This window comes from Ptiloglossa arizonensis, chromosome 2 (genome assembly GCF_051014685.1).
Source record: "Ptiloglossa arizonensis isolate GNS036 chromosome 2, iyPtiAriz1_principal, whole genome shotgun sequence".
NCBI lineage: Eukaryota > Metazoa > Arthropoda > Insecta > Hymenoptera > Colletidae > Ptiloglossa > Ptiloglossa arizonensis.
In genome coordinates this window covers 16102665-16127939 of record NC_135049.1, presented here as the reverse complement: position 1 = coordinate 16127939, position 25275 = coordinate 16102665, and the positions used below count along the sequence as shown (strand labels likewise).

General features: G+C 45.2%; 1 protein-coding gene across 1 annotated transcript in view; it reads left to right on the top strand.

Moving 5' to 3' along the window:
• LOC143143788 (extracellular serine/threonine protein CG31145) overlaps positions 1 to 25275 on the top strand; it is a 125157-nt gene that overhangs the window by 30975 nt on the left and 68907 nt on the right. The window lies entirely within an intron of this gene.

Below are 25275 nucleotides of genomic sequence, written 5' to 3'. Positions count from 1 at the left end.
GTTTTAAGTCACCTTGTATCTTTTTTTTTATTCATTTACTGATATGTAAAATTTGAATAATGTGATGCTACTTGACCAGACCCGATTATGCATATAGTCACCTCTTCGGTTACGAATAGTTTAGAATAAAATTAAACGTTCTGCAAGCTTAATAAACGTATTATTATGCTTGGAGAAAACTATTCAACACGAACAAAATTTAATATTTTTATTACTGAACCGGTTATTTTTTTTGTAAGAAATGTGTCGGCATTAAAAAATCCCCTAGCTAATTTAAAGTCGTAGTCGAGTAATCTATTCGATGAAAGGCACTTTCATGTCGAAAAACATTTCCTTTCACCCTTCTCTCTTTCGATATGGTGGGGAGTTTCCTATATTTTTTGTGGTATGGTGGTAGATTCAGCATTTCGTAAAAAGAAATAGAATACCTACTGGTTCTCCCTCCCTTTAACTTTAAAGTGTTATTCTGGTCGACTGTACACTCAACATTTTCGGGTAAAAATGACCCAAATGAATGGAACTCTTGTTTTTAACTTTATAATACAATAAGAAGTCTACAGAAATACAAATGCAACCAGTGGTATCTACTAGAATAATTTTAATTGTATAAAAGAAAGAAAAACAATTCATTGTAGGATGGGTTAAAAAGCTTCGAGAAACTTACTAGGATTAAAAAAAATAGACGATCAGATCTAGGATTGAACACGGGACGAAGAGACGGGGATTACGTGACAGAAACGGTGTATGCTTACCTCGAAGTCCTTGCTCGTTCAGTTTACTCGACGCGACGTCTTTAGTTTAGATTCGAACTGTTTCATTTTCCACTCGAGAAATTTGTTTGGTCTCTCAATGTTTACCCTCCAGGTATCCTCCTTTTACTCGCGAAATTTTCGCGGGCAGTTTTTCTCGAAGTCCATACCGGAAATTCTTATCCAGGCGTTTAGGTAGCGGGGAAACTGGTTTCAGGAATTCACCGTTAATAAGTTTAGCAGTCGCCTCTCTACTTATGGTAATAATGTTACATCGGAAGATCCTCGGTTGCCGGTTCGTCGTTCGGAGCTGTGCAAATTCGAATCTCCCGGAAACTCGCGACAATACGGACCCCGGTGTGTCACGCCGGTACCCACGATTAATACGTTCCCTATCGCAACGCAAAATGCATCCTCAACGAAACTCCAGATTCCAAATGCATCGTTCATGCATCCAATGCAATCTCGAGAGCTTCCAGTTCCATCTTCGTTCGACAATACTTCCAGAAATTCCACCGGAAACTTGGACCACTTTCTCGTCTCTCCACTCGTCTCTCGCAAACTTGGCCACTTTCGAAAATTGCATTTCCTAATGACGAAAAACGTACACTCGCTTCGAGACCTCTTGGTGCGTCGTTAATCCTATCGACGCGGAAAACAGCTATTAGTTTGCTCGTGGAACGTTCACCGTGACCCAGGAACGATTATAGTCGTCGGGACGTTAAACCTTCGATCGGGAATGTAACGTTCATTGAACATATCCTATACGTGTGCGTGACTCGGACGAGAATCCATGTAAGGGAAGCGTTACAGTTAATTCGCGTTAATTCGCGTTCTTGTCGAACAAACTGTACAATAGTTTGTCTCGCCTCCTTCACGATCCGCGTACCCCGATCGATGCGATCGATAGTTCTCTAAACGCAGCATTTCTGTTTCGAACGTCAATCCAGATGCCTATTTCTCTCTGCAAACAGCCCCCATCAAAGATTAGACCCCTTTACCTGCCACACATTCACCTAACCAGTTTCTAGCCATCTATCTTCTAGATCGCAATTTCCTCCTGCTCGCGTACTCTGCGCCCGTCCCTTCGTTCTCAGATTTCATCTCTTCGTTCGTAGTTCGGTAGACGCGCGATAAACCCCGCAGTCTAATTTTCCGATTGGGAAAACAATTATAACGTCCACCGAGTGTGTACCTGGTATTCTCTCTAGCTTCGACAACGTAATTCGTCCAATCGGAACTACTACCTAGGACAATCGAACGATTCCTGATTTCGAATCTGTTCGTCGTTGAAAAGTCGTAGACCCGTTTCTAACGAAACTCCAGTACATTTATCAGTTGATACAATTGTTAATACATATTGAACATCTTCGCGTTACGCGATCCTAACATTGCACAGGTCTGAGTTAGTTTACGCCACGGAAACTTAAGAAGAACGGGGCAATACTATAAAAGAAACGGTAAGAAAGTCAATATAAATTGAATAATAGTCTATAATATGGATTGTCCATAATAGTCCATAATATGGAATAATGTCTCGAGTAGTATTTTTCCACCAAACTTTGGGCTTCGATCAGTGAAATCGTTGCGATCGAAACTTAAAACCATCGAATCTGCCCTAGTGAAAAATCCTTCCGACACGAGAAAATTTACAGAGTCGGTAAATTTAGTCTAGAGACGAGAAATGTCACTTCGACAACGTCCCTTGTTCGACGAAGCAGCTCGATCGCATCAACTCGGATGACTCCGAGAGATTCGCGGGACTCACGTGGTCCCTACTTGGAAGAAGATTATTAGAAAGCGTTCGCGATTGGAATTTCGATCCAGTCGTTTATTCTCCTGTTTGCAAATATCCCCGAATCGAGGATCGGTCCTCCTCGATGGTGACACTGTACGTATCGAAGCGTTCTTAATCATTTATCGCCTGGATCGTAATTCTGTACCGCGAGCGAGGTCTCGTCCGTCGTTTCCCTCTCCGATCTCTTCATTCGCAGTTCAGTAGACGCGTAATGCCCGTATTTGAGGGCAAAGCGCGATTCAGGACAACACGGGCTCTAATCCGTGCACGGTCCTCCGGTCGATTCGAGCCGACGATGTGTCCACCGTGTCGACTGGCTCCGGGCTAGGCTAAGCTGCACGTGCCGAGCATATTTGTCGTTGGAAACGCGCGCAAGGTGCACTCTGCGGAACCGTGGTGCTGTGTGCGTGCAGCTAGCGGCGCACAACCGGTGACATTTGCACTGATTAGTTATTCGTACGCGCCCGGTAGCATATCCGCAATTAGGCCGGCTTCTGGAATTGCCCGAGTTTTCCGGCCTCGCGCCGCCGATTTGATGGAGACGTTGAACGTGCAATGATGTTTCGACGCGTTCGGTTACCAGTCGTTGACCGAGCGCGAACATTCCCCGTAACCGATCACGCGGACAGAGGGCAACATTTTCTACGCGTCCCCCACGGGCTACTCGCACCTTACGACCAACCGTGCACCGCGGTATGAATTTAAAAAAAAAAAAAAAACATTTCTTTTTCGCCGAATGTACTCGGGAGATCCCACATGGGGGATTCAACATCCTCCTCTATGAATTTTTTGTATCTTTACTTAGGAAGGAACTACAGCTTGTCCCAGTTTCTAGAATCACCCAGTATGTAAGTTCACACATGCGGTCGGTTTGCAGTTTCTTTTCTTTCAAACCTTCATTAACTACGGGTCGTAAGAGGTTTTTCTTCATACGTGGGAAACACTCATTTAATCGTACAAAGATAGTTTTTAATAACATTCTCGTTAAACGGATTCGAGAATATTTCGATATTTATTCATTCGAACAACTTTATTATATTTTGTGTCGAAATGTAGTATATTTATTGTCACTATCGTGGCAACGATTGGTGGAGAATTTAGTCAATGGTTTTGGAGAGACACAATGAATTGTTCATAAAAGTTATAAAAGTATAATTAGAAAAATTGAATACGCGTGCGGTAACTCTCGATAGAACGAAATTGATTTTTAATACGAAATCGAACATACACGTTACATTTTTATGTAATCGGGGTTCGGTACACTTGAATTAACTTCGATGTTACACAAAATAGAAACTTACGTGCTTTTACTTAAAATTAAAATTAAAAAATTTACATGCCCACATGTTTCAGCCACTCTTGCCATTTTTATCGATTTGTCGAAGTAGATGATCGATGCCCAGACTAGAAAGGTCGACGATTAATTTTAGAAGGATGCGGGAAATTCGTCAGGGTGATATGAAAAATGTCGATGCCTGGAACGTAAAAAGTTTCCAAACATTGATTCAACAGCAGGAGGTTATTGATTCGAGTGAATAATTATCGTTGTGCAAATGAGAAATTTTGCTGTTTCGTAATTTCAACTTACTTCCAGAGGAAGCAGTTGTTACGATTTTCAACCTACTACCTAATTGTTTTTTTTTTTACTTCGAGAAATTAGGAATCGGTAAAAATAGTAAATATCAAGAAGGGCAGCAGGTTCTCTTCTATTTTCCGCTTCTTTACGACTAGATTTTCGTGCTTGAAAATTCTTTTAAGATTATTCGAACCAGTTCGTAAAAAGGATCTCTCCTTCGTGTTCCAAGGCTTCTGAGTTTTCTGTGGAAAAACGACGTACGTGGAACACGAATGAACAGCAAAGTGCGCTTTCCGCGAACGTTTTCCCGTGTAAAATAAACGATTTTTATTACCGGTGAATTGATTTTCAAAGTTTAGCGAAGTTCAGACCTTTAACGAACTTCTTAGGAATTTGTTGTCGAAAATAGTACAGATCCTTGATCCACGGAAAAGTGTCGAAAGGGGAATAGTGTATAGAACGATTTTGAAAAGGAAATGGTGTACGATTTGAACGCGGAGAAGAAAATGATTGCGCCAGTGATAATTATGAAAAATGTCTTCTCATCGAGATTAAACTTACTCTTCTTTCGGTCGTTCATTTCTGCTGAAATTTATCTGGTAATTCTGAATCTAGAGAACATAGATAAGCCATGTCTAACGAATAACCAGGCATGTCTATATAATTGCAACCTGTAACGTACCTGTATAATACTATCTCTACGTAAGAGAAAACGAGCGAATGGACAAGGTTTTGAACAGCAAACGAAAACAGTATTCTGCTGAGCTGATACGATAAACAGAGTCGGATAATATCTTTTTACATAAATTATAATACTTATAATTAATTCCTTTCCCAAAAGCAACCGAACCGGAGAAGATATTTTCTCTTGGACATTTTTTGTTTAATTTTGCGATCGTAATTCACGATTAATCTTCGGCTGTATTACGGAACGAAGTTTCAACGAGAGGGAATCTGGAATAACAAAATTGCAACGTTTTGACATTCTACTTGTCACCGTACTTTCCATTTTTTTTTCCGCGCTGATTAATAGAGAGTTCGCAGTAACAGGGAACTTGAAAGGGGTAATTAAAACGCGAGTGGATAAATTATAACTTTCGATTGCGAATGTATTTTCAATCTCGCGTTCTCTAACGGGTGGACACCGAATTTTCGAAGCACGAGATTAGTTTCCAATTGCTGCAACGTCGTCATTGTTAAATGGGTTAACGTGTAAGTAAAAATGATAATTTATATACACGTTGAATAATCGGGAGTTCATTGCGTCGACTCTTTCTTTATATATTCCTCGTGGTAAGTGTCTGGGATAATAAATTTCACTGGATTCAGGGAACGAGAACAGTGGAAACAGTTAACACGATCGGCCGGTCTATTTATTTCTTCATTCGAATTAGAATACTTCTCGCTTTCGAGTGAGAATATTTACACCGTTACTAAGTAACAGGTTTATTGTACACGTAGCGCGATCTTTATTGAATTCTGTTCGAGACAAAAATCACTATCTAATTTAAATAAAGCGGTAAGTCACGAGTAGTGTCACTTGAAAGCGAGATTCGCTATAAATCAATAGTAGACATCGTTTTTCGCTATTAGGTGACATAAGAACATTCGAATAAAGACGGAAATAAGACGATATATTTCAATCCAACGTATTACTAAATTCATCAATGGTCGTTTCAAAATATAATAAAAACCAAAGACGTTAAATTTTATTCTTATCAAAACCACTGCAATTATATCCGTACGTAAAATATAAGTATATTATACAATTTGAATATCTATACTGTAAAATCGATTTAGAAAAGAAACAGTAAGATACATTTTCTTACACAAGTGTATCAACTTTTTGAGATCGAAGCTCGCGCAGCCTGATTTTGGATCGTAAACACTAGTTGCACAAGAGTATTGAGAATTTTATATTCCAACCTTTGTTCCTATACGTATTCATTGAAAACATTGCAAACCCTTGCTCAAGATGCAAATGACGAAATATATGTTTGAAAAATGCGTCTTATCAGAGATATTCGTTCAAGAGTCAAGCTTCACATTTTTGTTTACACAATCAGATTCCAATTACAAAAATGACATTTTCAACTCGGTACGTTCGAACTGTACTCGATTCAGCTCGATTTCGTTGAATATCTCCGAGTAAAAGTTACCTATCGGAAATAAATTCGACAATTACGATGAAAAAATTGACGAAAATGTTCGGTTCATGGAACACCGACCTAACGGAGTCTTACATATCGGTTTCCTCTCGAGCACGATGCACGAACACGCCCACGGATCTCGATACGTTTGCGCAAGTTTGCGCAAGTTTGCGCGTATCAAGTAAAATGCTAGGGGCGATCTCCGTCCAGGTGAATATTAATTATAATTAAAACTTACGGGTCGCGCGGCGTATAATCTCGTTTGTTCGTTCGCGATCCTCGATCCCCGTTAACGGGGCCCCGTAAAAGTGAATGGGACGCGTTCACCGAAAGGGTTGTCGAAGTAACGAACACCCGCAGAACGAAAGTTACGAGCCAGTCGCCGTGAAATCGGAATCATGAATGGACATTCGAGCGTTCTCGCCTCGACTCTTTGTTAAACAACGTAACAACGCTGCTTTTACGCTTGGACGCGATGCCGTAACGCATCTGGTTACGCATCGCGCCCCTCTACGGTGTTAATGAGTACACAGTGGTCGTTTTAATCCAACGTTGCGTGTGGTTTCTCCCTCCGGTTTGTTGTCACGGTGGCTCGATCAGTTCGTGAAATCTTGAAGGCGTTTCACACCTGTTAACACTTGGCTGACTCGGTGCATAATGGGAAAACAAACGCGCAGCCAGCCTTGCGTCTCGGACAGAAACGAAGAACGCTGGAATTATAGAGTCGTTTCTATTTTAATTCAACTACGTTGGATAACTACACGAGTTTGATAATATTACGGAAGAAATAATTGGTACAATGTTGGAGTTATAATTACAGTACAACGAATATAAAAAGCTTGTAACGGAATTGGCTAGTTTGCGATGATAGGAAGAATATTAAAACACTTCGTGTAATTGCAACGAACTGTTGAAGAACTGTGGACGCGCGTACGTTACTTTTGCGTACATCGATGTACGATATATTTACCATGCGGTATTTCAATTCATTTTTCATACGCATAATTCGTAAGTAATGGGAATCTTTTCATTTATATATTTCTTAATACTCTTGCTATCCTTTGATAAGATTCATTCTTCTTATTATTGTAATTATAATTTTAGATTCTTACCAATTATTTCTACCGATGAAGATCTAAAAATTACGATCGAAAGTTAGAAGAAATTGTTCGTAATCCTCTTTCCGCTAAATTCGAGAATTTCATTTAGAAGAGTATCTTGTCAGCACTTCTTGCCTTCGTAATATATTTGTCCAATCGTTTGTGCTTAGTGTTTTCTTTCGAAATTAGTCATGAATTGGAATTGCGTTTCTTGCATTCTTTGGAAACAAATCTCGTTCTATTTTTTTCACACCAGCATTAACGCGAGATTGAATATACAACTTTGTGGTGGAATATTATTATTATATTGGTATAGAGTTGGGTATATTAATCTTCACAGAATATCACTGTACACAGTGTGTTACTCTTTGGTCGAATATCGCTAGATTGGCATAGTATCGTTTGGATCTCTTGGAAATATTGCCTGGGTTATTTTTTTCAGAGCTTCGTGTCTCGATAACGTTCCGAATAATATTCTTACACGTTCGACGAGGCAACTTACGAACGTTGGTAATTTTTAGACCGCGTTAATTGTCGTTTGAACAGCCGGAGCTGGTAAATAGCAGTCGTTGCATCAAAGTCGGGAGAAAAGAGTGGTTTTTTTCTCACATTCGTCCCTTTGAGCGAGCACAGTATTGTTTCTTCATCTGGTTGCACGTACCGAGTGGAACTCCTTTTCTGCTCGTTGTATACGGTCCCACAGTTTTACCGAGAGAGCGTGAGAGCATTCGAGATGTCTCTGATTCAACAAGCATGGTGTAATCGTTTCACTCGGATAAATAAGTACACGTCGACGGGCACGAAGAAATTTTAGAATTTTCTTTTTCAATATTTATAATTATCGACTTAGAATTTTTCCGACGATACGCAATGGTAAAGTGACATTTATCATTTTGATCGTGAAACTTGTTTTAGTTTCTTGATCGCAACATCGATGTCAACGTTTCGGTAGATAAGACTGATCGATATTTATCAATAAAAAGAAATCTCAAGAATTCGAGATTAGATTGAATACAGAATTATTCATTTGAATATGGTGGAACTACTGCGTTCTTAAGAGATCGAACGATATTTCAAAATACATATTTCTTATATTGACATACGTAGCAACAACACCTTGGCTATTAAGTATTCTACCTTGACCTACAAATGAATAATTATTTTTCGAATATCATTTTCATTAAGGAAATCAACAAACATATACTCGTAAACATTTTGCAGCATGTATAACGTCGTGATAATTGTACGTAAATCGATCTCAGTATACGACTGTCGAGAATATTAAATATATTCATTGGTTCACTAAAGAATAAACTCTCGGATTATACAATTCGGAGAATATTAGAAATGTTTCGTCCACTTTTGCAACTTGGTTGAATTTCTCGATGGAACTTTCTACAATCACTCGACGTGAAAGACTTCGTTACGTGTGCATGCAAGGCACTAAAGATAAGTAGACTGAATACAAGAAGCCAAAATAAGATCAAGAACAAGAAGAAGACATTTCGTCCAAATTCACCCGTGTTTCTTAGATTATACGGTCCTGTCGTACAATGGGGTGGAGCACATTTAGCGGTGTGTCTCAGCGATATGGTGTAGAGGAGCTTTACCGTATCGTGCTGAACTTTGACCTGTGTTTACTTTTAACTTGTTTGAAATTTCACTCCGTACGGTTCGTGTTTGAACCGTTTTCAGTCGGTTTCTTATCCATGCTCCGAGCCACCGATAATTTGCATTGAGAATTGATCGTCGATGATTTTTCAAACACGAAGAGAGAGAGAGAGAAATTTATTTAAGCGTGGTTGCAATTACAGAGACGCAACATCTGCTACTCTTCTCGTATCTATATGACCGGAAATAAAAATAAATATTCGTCTTTCGTATCTCACGATTTTATACGTTCAATGTTTGTTCTTTGTGTACTTTTCACTGTCTACAGAAAAAAATTCATGTTTCTAATTTAAACAAAAAGGTTCGTTACGTAAAGACCATTAGGGGTCAGTATATAGAGCTTGAAATACGAAATAACGCTAGGATTCCAAAAATTGTATTTTTGATGGTTCTGTACGGTGTGTTGCGTAAACTGTGACAAAAACAAAACGTAATGTGGCGATTGCAGGCATTTTAATTGCATTGTAGACCATTGTGGTTGACTCGCAATCTGGTGCTAGCGTACAAGTATCAGCTTTGTAGAATCGGATCGCGGTTCCATTGCAGTGTTATAGCGCGAAGCGCGTAAATATTTTTCTCGTGAGTTTATTACGAGTTATAAATATAACAATAATGGTTAAACGATTGCTCGTCGATGGGGAAATACACGTAAACACCTGTGGCAGGAAGGAGGAAGTTTCTGACGGAGAAAATCGTAAAAGTGACGACAATTATTACGAGTCACTAAAATCGTACTATAATAATACTCAAACGTAGAATGCAACGCAAACAGTGCAGGTTCGATCGAAAGGTAACTCGAATTTTAAAACTCTCTCGTTGATACGATAGACAATCACGCAAACAAATGTTCTGGAAATTGCGGAGAGAAATAATTTCAGAGTGGAAGAAAAACATTTTACACGAGAGAAGATTCTTCGAAATTCTAAGCAAGCTTCAAGTAGCTTTACACATTTCTACTAAAAAATGATTAACAACGTAACGAGGAAGCTGACGCTATTATACGAAATGTTCAAAATGCAACAAAAATGTAGCGGCAAAAACCAAACGAGCATAATGTAATTTCTGCTCTCTTAATTTTGATAATGAACTCGATATAACACGTTGCAGATACATTAAGTATTTACGCAATGTTTAATATTATTTCCACGATTGTAACAAGTAACGTTGCATACTTTATTCTTCAGTTTCACGCTATCATTATCGTTATACACATTGAACTGTCTATACAACGACTAAGTAACGTTCCATCTTACGTATAATATACAACATTAATTGTACGCTTTTTATTATTTTTCTCGAATTCCACAATTTTGCGCATAGTGTCATTACGATTGACACTAGTTTCAGTATCAGGAAGAAACCTAAAACATTTTCTTTAACATCTGTCAAAATTATTCGACCAACGAATTACTCGATTATAGAGAAAGCCTTTGTGCTGAATTAATTTCATAATTTACTTTCGCGTAATTATGCTCGCAAAAATTAAATAGAGAAGTGAAAAAAACTTGTAGAATTATCTGGAAAAACCGAAAAGTTCGTATACATTTTCTTTAACTCGAATGTCTAAAGTGATATTATTACCCCACGTTCTAAGCAGTTACAAGGTTAAGACAGGATTTGTATGTGTAGGGAGCGTGCGTTGATAGGTATTAGTATTAATGAGTATTTTAATCGAATCGGTCCAGTCGCTGGACTACACCGAGAGTGCTTCTCTTTCGAGGAGACGGAAAACTCCCAGAAGAGATAGAAATTTTCCGACACACCCGTTACGGTTAGAGAGCACTGAATTTTAAAGATAGCCATCTAGTCCCTCTTGCTGGTCACTCTTTGGTCAAATATTTGAGGCACCCCTTTTCTTCTCCTCGGGTGGCTCTTCCTCTCGCGCGTGCTCTCTCCGGCGCCCGAATCTTCAACCCAGATGGCCTATTGACTCGAAACGACCTCTTGAAAGAACCGCAGAACTTTTGAAAAGGGCCACGGAGCCGCAACGACATTTTCTACACTGCAAGAATTAGAACGAAGTGGACGAAAGTGTACCACATATCGGGGGTGTGTGCAATCTCGCTCTAATTGCGCTTTAAATATCTTACGAAACATTAATCCCCGTAATGCATGAAATTAAATAAAACAACGGGTAGAGGAAGCACTCGCGTGGGATTAGGGTCGAAATCGAGCTGGCAAAATTGACCATTAATTCTCGGAACCTTTTTCAACGAAAGTTGCTTAACGGTTACTTATTGCAGCACTTTTTTTTTTTTTTTTTTAACGTGGGGGAAATCTTCGAAAGACCCCCCCGCCGCCTGGGGAGGGGCGGGGGGAGTGTGGGATTCCCCGCGCCCGGAAGGAAACCCATCGGGCGCGGGACCTACCCACTAAAACCCACCACGGTGGCCATCCTCGCACTATGCAGGGGGAGCACTTGGGACCGAAGACATCATAACATCAGGTGCTCCCCCGTGCGGGGCTCTCGCGCCCGTGTCCTCCCGTTCCAGGGAAGGGAGGGGGTACTTCACCCTCCCTTCCCTGTTTTCTCCTCGGCGCTCTGGCGCCCGACGTCGGAGCAGGGCCACACTGCTCCGACGTCCCACTCCCGGGGGCCGCCCGAGGGCGGCCGCGAGTCCCACACTCGCGACCGCCCACGGCCCCCATAGCCGCGCCGGGGGCACGGCCCTGGGACCGTGCCGTCGGCGCGGCCGCACCCCGGCTCGTACGCTCCCGAGGGCGGCTCTGGCCTCTCCGCCCTCGAGAGCGTCGCCGTCCCTTACTCTACCCACCCCTCAGACGACGGGCGGTGGCACGAGCCTCAAGGGCTACGCACCCCCGCCCGCCGCTCTCAGGGTGGCCTCCCCGGCCCTTCCGGAGGCCCACCCGCCCCCGGCCTCGGACGGGGCCTCGCTCGCGGTCTCCCGCTCTCGCGAATGCGGCTCGCGGCCTCCTTCTGCGAGATTACCTCCTCGCAGAAGGAGGCCACGGCCCGCCACTTCGTCTCGCTGCCGAGCATGGCCTGTACCACGCCCGGCAGCGATAGGTCCGCCCCAATCACGGCCGTGAGGACACGGCGCTCCACCCCCCAGGCCGGACACACCTCGAGGGTGTGTTGCGCCGTGTCCTCGTCCGCTGGACAGTGCCAGCAGCGCGCCGCCTCTTCCACACCGATCCGGCACAGGTACTGACCGAAGCATCCGTGCCCGGACAGCACCTGCACCAACCGGTAGGTGAGTGAGCCGAAGCGCCTACCCAGCCACTCAAACAGGACCGGCCGGATAGCCCGGACAGTCCTCTGGCCGAACAACGGCTCGGCCAGCCGCTGCTGCCAAAGCTGCAGCATGGACTCCCGGGCCTGGCGCCTCAGGGCCTCCACCTCGCATCCCGCCAGGACCACCCCATCCTCGCGGGCGCGCATGCGGCCCTCGTAGAAAGCCGCATGCGCGCCCGCGATCAAGTCCGCCGGGGGTAGCCCTGACAGGACGCTCGCCGCCTCATACGAAACGGTCCGGTACCCCCGGGCGATCCGCAGTGCAAGCCGCCTTTGAACCCGGCGCAGCAATACCTTGCTGCGCCGGGAGGCGGCCAGGTCGCCCGCCCAAACGGGGGCCCCGTATAGGGCCACCGAGTGGACCATTCCCGCGTAGAGGCGGCGAACCCGGTCACTCGGGCCCCGCAGGTTGGGGAGGATACGGCCCAAAGCGCCAACTATCCCCTCCAACCGCGGGGCCAGGGCCCGGAAATGGCCCTCGAAGCGCCAGTGGCTGTCGAGGTGAAGTCCCAGATATTTCATCTGAGACCTCACCTCGACGTCTGTCTCACCCACCCGGATCAGGGGGGGAGGCGGCTCTCCCCGGGGTCTATACATCCCGAGTACCTCGGTTTTGTGGAGAGCCACCTCCAAACCGATCCCCCTGATCCGGGAGACGACGCGCCGGACACCGTCCTCGGCGGCCCGAACAGCCCCCCTCCAGTCCCCCCCGACGGCCAACAACAAGGTGTCGTCCGCATAACATGTCAGACTGACGCCGTCGGGGAGGTCTTCGGCCCGCAGGACGGTGTCGTACCCGAGGTTCCACAGCAGGGGTCCTAACACCGACCCCTGCGGAACCCCGGAGTACACCGCTCTCCTCTCCGTCCCGCACCGGCCCGGATACTCGATCCACCTGTCGCGGAGGTAGTCCTCGACGACTGCCCTAAGGTAGGCGGGGACTCGATGTTCCTCAAGCCCCCGCCTAATCGCCGCCCAGGGTAGGGTGTTAAACGCATTGGCGATGTCCAAGGACACCGCCAATGCCACCCCACCCCGGGAGACCGCCGAGGCCGAGAGGGACCGGACGCGTCGAATCGCGTCGATCGTCGACCGGCCCTCCCGGAACCCGAACTGACACTCCGCCAGCCCGGGCCCACCCCGCAACAGGTGCCCGACGATGCGGGCCGCCACGACTCTTTCTAGGAGCTTGCCCACATCGTCGAGCAGGCAAATCGGCCGGTACGCGGACGGAGAGTCCGCGGGCCTACCCTCTTTCCGGAGGAGGACCATTCGGGCCACCTTCCATGCGGAGGGGAATCGCCCGGCCTCCAGGCAGCGGTCGAATAGCTCCCGGAGGCCGTCACCCAGGACGTCCGCGGCCAAGACCAAGACTCGGCCGGGCACTCCCGAAGGACCCGGGGCAGTATCCTTCGCCCCGAGTCTTCGGATGGCCGCGGCTAGCTCCCCAGCCGAGACCCCCAGCTCCGCGGACCAGGTGGTCGGGTCCGCAGAGGGACGTGGCCCGCTCTCCCCCACGATCGGGAAGAGCGTGTCGACCACGTCCCTCAAGAGCTGGGGGTCGAGACCCTCGGTGATCGGGGGGGCCCATGGCCGGAGTTTATTCAGAACTATCCGGTATGGGCGCCCCCATGGATCCCGCTCGAGGGTCTCGAGGAGCTCCTTCCAGCTCTGGGCCTTGGCCCGTTTGATGGCGACCTGCAGAGCCCTCTTTCCCGCGCGATAGGACTCGTACAGTTCCGCCGCCCTAGCCCGCGCGCCGTCGTCGCCGTTCCGTCCGGCCCGACGACGCGCGCGGGTGTACTGGCGTCGGGCCCGGACGCATGCTGTCCGCAATTCCCCGATTTCGCCCGACCACCAGTACACCGCCCGACGAGGAGACCGCGGCCCGGCCCGGGGCATCGCCGCGTCGCAAATGCGCGCGACGGCGCTCCCGAGCCGAGCCACGGCCTCCTCCAGGTCGGGCAGCCTGGTCTCCCGTCGAGGCCAGGTTTCGGCCAGAGCGGCTGCCACCAGGACGTCCTTGTCAAGGCGCCGAAGCGCCCATCTGCGTGGTGGTGGTGGGGCGCTACCCGCTCCCGGGCGGAGGTGTCGGTGCGGGGCCGCGGCGGCCTCGGGGGAGGTCAAGACCACGCGGATATACCGGTGGTCCGATAATGTCTCCTCCCCCACCACCACGTCCCACCCGGACACCATACGCGCGGCGCCGGGGGATCCAAACGTCAAATCCACTATGGACCCTCCCCCGCGCCGCACGCACGTCAGCTCCGACCCCCGGTTAATCAACCGGAGGTCGAAGCCCGCCGCCCAGTCGCCCAGAGCCTCGCCCCTCCGATTGGTCCTGGGGGACCCCCATGCCACAGACCAGGCATTGAAGTCCCCCAGGACCAGCACCGGCCGGGGCGCAATCCTTGTGAGGCACGCCCCCACCCCGGCCAAGTACTGCTCGAAGGCAGCAAGGCCGCAGTTGGGCGAAACGTAGCACCCCACCACGGCGACTCCCCCCCACTGGACGGCGACGAATCCCGCCCCGTTCTCCAGTAAGGAGAACGGAGGGGACCCGTCACCGCCCTGCCACACAGCCGCCACCAAGCCGCCCGCATCCCCCATCCAATGCGGATGGTCGGGGACGCGGTACGGCTCGGCGGCGACTGCCAGACCACCCCCCCACTCCGCCAGCGTCTGACACATCAGGTCCTGCGCTGCACGGCAGTGGTTGAGGTTGGCCTGCAGGAGGAGGCGGGGAGCCATTATTTGATGGCCTCCTCACCGCCTCCTGGTGGCACCTCCGTGAGGACGGCGGCGGGGCCGATGTCCACCTCCATCGCAGACACCAACGCCGTCGCCGCCTCCGACCTCTTCCTTGCGGCCGTCGCGTCGGTCGCGGCCAGGTCCGCGGGCGCCGCGGCGCTCGCAGCTGGGGCCGCTCTCACCGGCGCCGGGAGCGGCCCCGGCGCCCCCCTCCTCTGCCCTCGTCGGGATGGGGGGGTACATTGCTTCCCCCCCATTCGGTGCGCGGCGGGTCTCCCCATGTCCGCACACAGCGGGCACTTGGGGGCCGCCGCGCAGTGGCTCGCGCGGTGGCCTTCGGCACCGCAGCGGTAACAAGCACCGCTGCGGTCCACCGCGGAGGTGCACCGCTGCCTGACATGGCCCGTCTCCAGGCAGCGGTAGCACTGGAGTGGGCGTTGGGCGAGGACCTCGATCCTCGCCGACACCCACCCCACCACGATCCTCCCGACTGCTTCTAACTTCCGGGCAGCCGGAAGAGGGCACCGTGCCCACACCGCTCCCAGGCCGGAGGAGGACCGCCGGACCTCCCCGGTCCGGATGTCCCCCTCAGAGCAGCCACCGGCCTGGGCCAGCGCCCTGGCCACCTCCTCCCGGGTGACCGAGTCGTCCAGCCCACAAACGCGCAGCTCCGCGCTCTTTGTGGGCCGGGCGACCCTGACACCCCGGGGTGCCAAGGCCTCGCCCAGCTTTTCGGCCAGTCGGTCCGCCCTGGCTGCGTTGTCGGGGCCGCTCACGCGCAGCATGAGCGCCCCCGTCACCGCCCATCTCGGGCGGACCGACTCGATGGCGAGTGCGGCCAAGGATATCTTTTCCTTGGCCGCCGCCATCACCTCCCCGTAGGAGACGCCCCCCCCCCCCCCTCCGGGACGGTCAGCATGACTGCTGCCGTTGAAGGGGGGCGTCCCAGACGGGGCTTCGCCCTCCCCGCCTTTCCGTCCCTCTTCGGGGCAACCGGCGGGGGAGGCGGCGGCACCCGGGCCGCCCTCCTCGCCGTCCTTCCCGCCCTTCGGCCAAGGACCTCGGTCCACAAGGGACCGGATGGGGGCGGCGGCGGAGGCATTTGTGCCCCCGCCGTCTCCCCCACCACGGCACCCTTGCCCTTCGTCTCTGCCGCAGGGCCCGGAACCGCGATGGTCCCCCCCTGCGGTCCCCCGCCCCTCGGTTGTTTCCCGGGCCCGGTCCTCCGTCCCGCCGGCGCTCCGTCCTTGGGGCGAAGCGCCGCCCGTATTTCCCCCCGGATGACGGCCATCATGGCCGCCATCTTGGCGTCCATGAGGAGCTCGATGCTCCTCGTGGACGCCGCTGGCGTGGGGGGAGCTCCCGCTTTCCCTCCCCCACACGTGCATACGCCCGTCGGCCCCGGATGAGGGCGCCTCCTAAGGGCGTCCGATTCCCTCCGCAAGCAGTCCAGCTCGTCCTGCAGCTTCTCCACACGCTGCCTTAGCTGGGCGTTCGTGCACTCCAAGGCAGCTGGTACACGGCGTCCCAGCTCCTGGAGAGCCCTCCGCGCCTCCGTCGCGGCCTGGCCAACCGACCTCGCGGAGGCTGTAGTCAGCCCCCGCGAGGTGGTGGCCACCTTCTCAATAGACCTCAGGGACGAGGCAATACGGGCCGATACATGGGCCGTATCCTCGTCCCTGAGGTCCTCCTCCCCGTCGGTCACCGTGAGCAACGGTGGAGCAGCGGACGTGGACGGATCTTCCTCCGTCCTCCGCCCCTCCACCGTCCTGCGCCTCTTTACGCCCGCGGCGCTGGTCGCGGACGCCAGGGACGAGACCGACGCCGTCTCGTCCCCCTCCTCGAACGGCGCCGGGTGGGGCACGAGTGCCCCCTCCGTCGCCACCCCTCGCGCCACGCGCACCGTCCCCCCTCCCCCTTTTTTTTTTTTTGAGTTTGTTTTATCCATTTTGGATCCCACGAGTAGGTCGGAACGTAAGTCGACCCGGGCAGAGCCGCCATACCCGGGCAGGCCTAAATACTCCGGGGGGTCGGCAGGTACCCCGGAGTTGGCCGCTTGGGATTGGGGCCTCCCCCCCAACCACGCATCCCATCACCGCGCACCGCAGCTTAGGATTGGAGGGCAATTTATAGAGTTACCATCCTCGCGGCCCGGGCGGTAAAGCCAAGGCCCCCGTCCCTCCTGCCGTCACGTACCACTGTCAAAGCCAAAAGAGGAATTGGGAGTGGGTCGTTGCGACGACCAACAGGAGTCTTACGGTGTGGTTTGGCATCGGGCACCTCGGGTTTGCCAGTCCCGTACTGTAGCAAAAAGCTACAGCCCCTGAGGGAACTTATTGCAGCACTTGCTCGATGCGTTTTTTTTTTTTTTTTTTTTTTTTTTTTTTTTTTTTTTTTTTTTTTTTTCGATCGTTTATTCGGACGATTTGTAAAGATTGAAACAATAATACAGATTGGTAACGATCGTTCATTATTCTTTACTTTGACCGTTCAAGGAATGCAGTATTTGGTATTTTTAAAAAATTAGGATATTCAATCGTTATTAGTCAATTATTCAATAAATGGGGAACGAGAACAAATTGTTATTATAAAATGAAATTATCCGTATAGTCTGGAAATGATCAATATTTGTACGATTAATGTTTTTATTATTTCTCAAATTTACTCTAACTTTTCAGTAATATTCCAAGAATTAATCTCGTTCATCTTGGAAACTCACAAGTATAATTGTACAGATTGCATACTTAATCCGATTATGTGTATGTATTATAAATTGTATAACTTAAAAGAAGTAATATATATATAACAAAATAAGAAAATAATTTTTCTACGGGAAATTATATCCGAATCTTATATTCGCGTATAAGGATCCAGATGACTATTTTTATTCCCATTTTTCGGATTAACAAATGTACGATGATTTATTGGCGGAAATGTATGTTCGCTATTATTTATCGAAATCCTTTTTAATCGAGTCTGACAAGCTGTTGATGCAATGTAGTAATTAATTAGAAGACTCGATGTCGGTGGGGTGGTTTCATTCTGCCAAATCCTCGTCTTTCGTCGACTTACAGTCCGGTAATCAAAGCGTAATTTTACTCTCCCGTTAAATTAACTTCGCTCGAGGCCAGTTAATTACAAATTTCACGGGAATTCAATAAATGCTGGAATCGATACGTTGCAACGCAAGGTCTAATTAATTGAAGTCAAAAGCCAATTCCCCCTCTCGTATTTGTTTCATGCCAAACCGGGTAACTATACTCCCAGTAAAAGTTCACTTTTGTCATATTTGTAACCGCAGCTTATTTGCAACGTCAATGCAAACCCTTTCCTCCTTCGATAATATTATATTCGTGCAAAAATTGAAGTTAAGCGTACACGATACAAGAACAATTTTTGAAAGCGATTTTATTACCTCATTTTGTTATATTTATTTGTTTTATTTTACTTAAAAATTCACGATGCATATACACGATTGAAATAAATATAAAACTTTTGGAGAATGTTACAGGGAGGTTGGAATAAAGTTAGTTTAGAAATACTACAATTATTAATTATATAATTCATCATTTCTAGTCCAGATAAATCGATAAAATGAAGATTTCAGATTGTTCGCTAATTTTTTACTAAAATTGTTAATGTACAATATAATTTATATTTTCTCTATAACTAGTACACAAGTATAAATTTCGATTAAAAATAACAATCTTTTCTTATTACCCATTTATTTAAGCGTCCGATGATAAAGGTAGGGTATTTCACGTGTTTCGAGTCTTGGTAATTAACTAACTTATTAATTGACCCTGTTCGAGAATTGTGACCAAAATAAGAGATTTGATAAATGAAACTGTAAAGTAAGAAAGCTAGTTTCGATCAAGCGGAAGAATTGCGTTTCTCTTGGATTTTCCCGTGAATTCGATGATCGACGATGATGCATGCGCGCAATTTACGAGTGCATCGGGTGCAATCGTTGTTGCATTCGTGTCAAGGGAAAAAAGGAAGGAAGTTGAACGAGGAAATTTTCTCGCTGGTATTCTTTTTCCATGAAGACCAATTCGTGACCGATTTCCCTATAAAAACTGATTACTCGATCCATACCTACGTGTAAAAATTACCATGTTGCGTATTTAAAATAAACACGCGTCAATGATCAACAAGCACAATTTAAATAATAATATCATCTTTTAAAGTTTCGACTCTAATTTTCCAAGATTCTGTTCAGTGAAAATCGTAATTTAAAACGTAATGCAACAACTCAATGAACATTTCAGTTTCAATAATAATATTTTTTCAGAGAGCACTGTTCTCATCGAACTTCTCTTTCGAACTTTTGTAACAATAAGGAATTCGTTGAATCGTACATTTTAACAACTGATTCTTCTTGCACTACGTACTCCCTCCTTTTTTTTTTTATCTTTTACACTAACAGTTTTATCGAAGAGGACGTTTAAATGTATTAGTATTTAAATTACACTCGCGTTTACCATTGTCGTTTTCCTATTGAAAAACTGATTACCGTTGAATCTGGATAGAGACGAAGCCGAAAACGTGTCGTTCGGGTCTCAAACTTCCGGCAACCGACAATATTCGTCGACCTTTGTAAACACCTGTCGCCGGCGTAATTCAGTTTAATCGGAAACTCGTTTAACTCGGGGCCACTTTTTCTTCGAATACAATGGACGCGTGAAATGCGATTATTTAACTTTCCGAGGGCCATGTCGTCAAGTCGAGTTCTCGCTGAAATCCTGTAATTAGCGTCTTTCGTAGCACGAGCGTTCGCTCGAAATATTGCTGTTTCCAGGTCCGCGGGCAAATAAAAAATGTTTCTCCTTCGTGAAATTACGCGAAATTATATTTATTTTAATAAATCGTATTTATATTACTCCGCGTAACGGCGCGATACCACGCCGGTTCTCGATTTCCACAAAGTGACACTTTACGCCCAGGCATTCGGTCCTCGAAACTCGATCGTGCTGCGCGTTAATTGCCCAATTAATTAACCGTTATTGGCGCGGGCAAGTGCACGTGCAAACACGACACACGGTTTATATAATCTTCGCTCTAGTTAACAGCGAAGAAATGACACGAATCGTCACACGCGACGGTTTTAACGATGTCCTCGCACCACCCTCCATTACTTTCCTGGAAACGGGATAGATCTTTGGTCATTTCACCGATGTAATATTCCATATTCTGGAAAATGTCCACTCAATCGTCGTTATTCAATTATTCGCGTCTGTACACGCGGGGAATTCCCGCTTTTTAATTATAATCTTTACACAGTATTCAAACAATGGAATCACTCGTTCCACTACTACTTGTGCATCTATCGTATCTATATTGACCTTAACTCGATATAAAACTCTCCAGCCCGCTTTCAAGTAAAAATACGCTTCGAAACTTTCATTTGAAAACAGAGGGAGTAACTGTAACTCGTTTTGTAACGTGAACGTGAAGCGTAAGTAAATATAATTGATAAACGATGAATGTTGGGTATCGTGTTCGAGTAACGAAATCATCTTTCCCACTACTATTTATTTTTATCCAATAGGAACGATCCATTGACTCACACGAGTCAAATTTGACGAGCAATCGGTATTAGTTTTAGCTCGACACAGAAATCGTTACCCCGCTTTTAAGTAACGAGAGGCGGTCCCAACTTTGTCACTCGAAAGCGGGAACGACTGTGGTTCGTTTTACGTCGCGAATCTAAGAGATACACGATTGTTATTGATAAATGATAAACAGTAGGTTTCGCGTTTCAGTGGTCGTTTACAGTTCAGTTAAACCAGTGACTGTTCTTTTTGATGTCTGTATTTAAGGATGGTCGAAACGACGCGGCGCGTGATAACGAATGAGTCTCCAAATTGAAATTCCCCGCGCTCTGGTATTTAAACTTTGCCGTTTCGCGTAAAGAAACGTCGCGTTCTCGAAGTAATCGACTCGAAGCATCAGAGGAGGAGTCGAAATTGCGTCCTTTTTCTCGGACAAGTCGCCGAAGCTCGTTCAGTAAATTCCGCGTTGCCTGCTTGGCGCGGAAATCAATTTCTCCCTTCGAGCTCGGAAACACTTAACGTTGCCAAACCGACCAACGACACAATTGATCACGATTTCGCTGGAAATCACGGTCGCCTCGTTCAATCGTTTAATATTCCGGCAGTTCTTCAATTTATTTTAATCAACGGCGAGTTTAATCGTCGCAATTTTTTACCGAACGCGACGCATGTGTGCAGCACGGTACGTTGATTATATCGAACGATAAATAAAGTAAATTTTAATTTTCGGTTTTAAGAATAAACATAACCACGATTTGGTAAACATTGAACGTAACGTTTTAACGTACAATGTGACGCAATGTGCGCAAAATCGTAAAATTACAAAGACAAATTAAAAATTGCAGGAATAATAGAACAAAGAGTAATAGTTATAAGAAAATTAGTACAAATTGTTTTATCTTACCAAAGTTTACAATTTGAATGAAGAAATGTATGATATCATACGAGACCATGAAAACGAAGTTTAACAAATTTTCAATATTTTTATATTTTTCTAACTGAGGATATATGGAATTAATTTTTGATAGTTAGTATATAATATATTCATTTTGTAACATATCATATACGTAAGTTAAATCGAGAGTAATATTGCCAAATGTAAATTTAGTCAATTCTTATAATTTTTTTGTTCACACCATTGTATATTGCAAAGACATCGTTACAATAGTAGCAATACGTTTAATACGATAATTAGTAGGCCAATATCAAAAATCAATATAAACTCAATCTTATTTTTACTTTGGTTTTGGTTTTTCTTTACAACTTGGACAAATTTCGTAACGAAATATGTTCGCACGAGATCCTTGCATGAAAGTTTCGAGTTGTGTGGTAGAAATCTTAATAATTAAGCCTACGAGAAGATTATATGTATGAAATTATAACTAACAGTACAGGATGACGTAATAGTTGAAAGGCGTGTAGATAATGTAGTGTGAAGTATGTACAATGGGTAATTGAAAGACGATATCAAAGTACATGCTTGAATAAGCAACAATGATGTTTTTTAATGTACCAATTGAATAATTCAAAGATTTAAGCTGTTCAGGAACCATACCGTTACTCACAATCAAAGCAAAGGCTTTCGAGGTTAGTCCGCTTTAACTCTCATGACCTCGTACACAGAGATTATAATATTAAATTACAAGGATCGTTTGCACACTTAAATATCTGTAAAGAAATATGTTTCGTGTGTACTAGTGAAACGAAATGTATATAAAATTGAAGGTCAATCAAGGTACGCCATTCTACTTCGATCGAAACGTTGAAGTTTCGTTTGAAATTTAGAACCGTTTCGTTTAACTATTATTCAATTGCAGCCAAGCTTGTTCATAACACCAATACATAAATTCTACTTTATTCATTCGTTTATTACTTTTTATTCGTAAGAAAAAAAAGAAAAATTACAGTATCTCCTCGATAAAAGTTACAAAACTTGGGTTCGCTCAGAGATTTTTAATAAGTATAGTAAGGATAATTTTATTTCCAGGAATTCTTGCTTTTTACCTGCATCTTCTTATTTCAATTCTCTCAACAAAAGTGAGCTTCAACACTACCTCGATTGTATTATTTTTAATAATACGGTATTCGAATTACTTTTGGAAAATATTTAGTTGTGTATAATTAAAAATAGTTCAAAGAAGATCGCGTTTAGACTTATTCTCATCGAGAGAGCCTCGCCAATTAATTAGAATTGCTTCTATAGAGATTCCATGAAAAATATAAAAATTTTAATTTGCACGAGTGGATGAAATTCATCGTCGATCGTGTTGAATAGTATAAATAATAGGGAGATACCGACAATTTTGTCGAGGTAAAAATTCGAACTTTTAACAAAGTTACGCATCTTACTTTCATTGCTGAAATCTTTCTCTTATTTTATCAACTATTTTATATTCCACTTAACAAATTTTTGTCGAAATGAGTGATTAACAGATATCAATATTATACATTAATCTTTCTATACTTTATTATGGTTCCTCGAATTTATTTATTTCTCCTTGGTAATGCGTCCTCTCTTTTACACGTATCTTATGGTTAATTTATGTCTTCTGTAAATTAGGTTTATTCGTAACATTATTGTCCATTCGTACTATAGAACGCCAAACAAATAGTTCGTTATCTCGTCCAGTGTGAAAATCAATGCATTCGGTTTAACTTCAATAGTTGAGGTCAATAATTGCACCATGCCTTCCGGAAAGAACGATCAAAGCGGTCACGAGTGGATGCGTCAGCTTCTTGTTATTGTAGTCTCGCCATCTTGTCATCTTGCGGTTAATTTGTGGCATCCAATTTACATTAATCGGTGACGATGCACGCGGAGAAGTTACATCGACTCGCATGCATATTCATATTAAATTTATGCGTCACATCGGATCCGATGGTTCCCTGTGTAATTGATAAGGAACGAAAGGCGCAATCTCGCGCGGATTTTACGCGAGCTCGCCATTTCCTGTAATCAATGAAGACCGAGAAATCCGCTCTCCTGGAAAGCTTTTGTGCAAATTCATGGTTTCGTCAAGATTGCAAGCTTCTCACTGCGCCGCAATTATTGTTCGAGCCATCGATTAAGAATTTCGAACCACCACAATTACTTGTAATCGCGAGTCCGTTCAGACGTGATCATTTTCGCGTAATATACGAAGAGTCAATGCTTCGTATCTCGCAGACTTTTCACGCGAGTGCAGTTGTTTTATCAGCGCGCACAATGAAGACCGGAAGACTCAATCTCGCGAAGATTTTACACAAGGTTGCGATTACGAAAGAGCCAGTGGTGCATTGCATCTTCACGGGGCCCAAAACGAAATGAAATTTGGGAACCTCGTTCGAAGAAAACACGATTAAAGAACGCAACTAAATTGAAACTTATTTTATCGAGGCAGCGAAACGAACAACGAATCGACAAAATTTATACCCAGTACATGATATTGCGAATAGCAGTGCTGAGATTTTGCAGTATTGATTTTATTTAGGAATTCATTTCTTCTCTACCTTGGAATTTTTCCAGCCATGTTTCTCAAATTGTCGATTCTGCTTCTAAAACTCTTGGTTTCGTTCTACGTTTTTTCTTAGACGTTAATTCAATCCATATTATAAGATTGCTATATATTACCTTTGTCCATTACATACGATTCAATTATATAGTCTTCGAAAACTTTCAATCACGAAATCATACTAGAGAGAGTCCAGTATAAATTTCTCCAGTTTTGTTCACATAAGTTAAACTATCCGATTTCTATTTTCGATCACGATTACACTAATTTACTAAATATGATCAACTTGGATACGGTGTCTGCACGTGGAAGAATACCATAGTTTTATTTTTAATTTAGTGTTTACGCAAACCAATCTTTACGTGCCAAAACGTATACCGAGATCTAGAGCTGGTTTTTGTACACATAAATCCAGATCTGCATATGGATTGAAGAATCCAATCAATCGTATCATTACTGACTCTAACACTCTTTATGATCGTATAAATTTTTGGTGTGAACCTTTGATATCTTTGAAAGACAATTGCTACATTGTATATAAAGGGCTTCAGTACGGTTGTAAATAAATAATAATAATAAAATAATGATTTTGGGGATTCCCTTTGATCTGAATCGTAGATATATTTTTTTGTCTATAGAAAAAAGCGCAATAAGCATTCGAACGCTAGAGAATCTAATGAAACGGAGATTGTGGTTTTGAGAAGTTTTCGCATTTTTCTCGCGGAGTTATCATTTTTGCACGAAACAAAGATCTTGTATTGTTCAACCGATAAGTAAGAAACAACAGAATCTTTTGGATCGTTACGTGAAATTGATCGTTGTAGCGTCGTGCGAAAAAGAATTTGTACGTTGCAAAAAAAAAAGAAAGAACGTTGGTTTTATTGGTCGATTTTCCCTCGAGGGAGCCAGACATAATTATTCCATGTTAAGAGCAGCCAAAGTGAGAGGAGAATAGACCATCCCCGTCAGAATATGACAAATGGCTGATCCATATGCATGAGGATGCACTCGCCAAAGTTCCATTCATCGGCAAAGTGAAAACGTCACTTTAGTATTTCGTCAGTCGATCGAGATAAAAGAAAGCGGGCGTTTTAGAATTTTATCCCGTTAAATTATACTCACAATGAATTTGATATAACAAAGTTCCTAGGAACGACACCGTCCACGTTTCCCCGGGG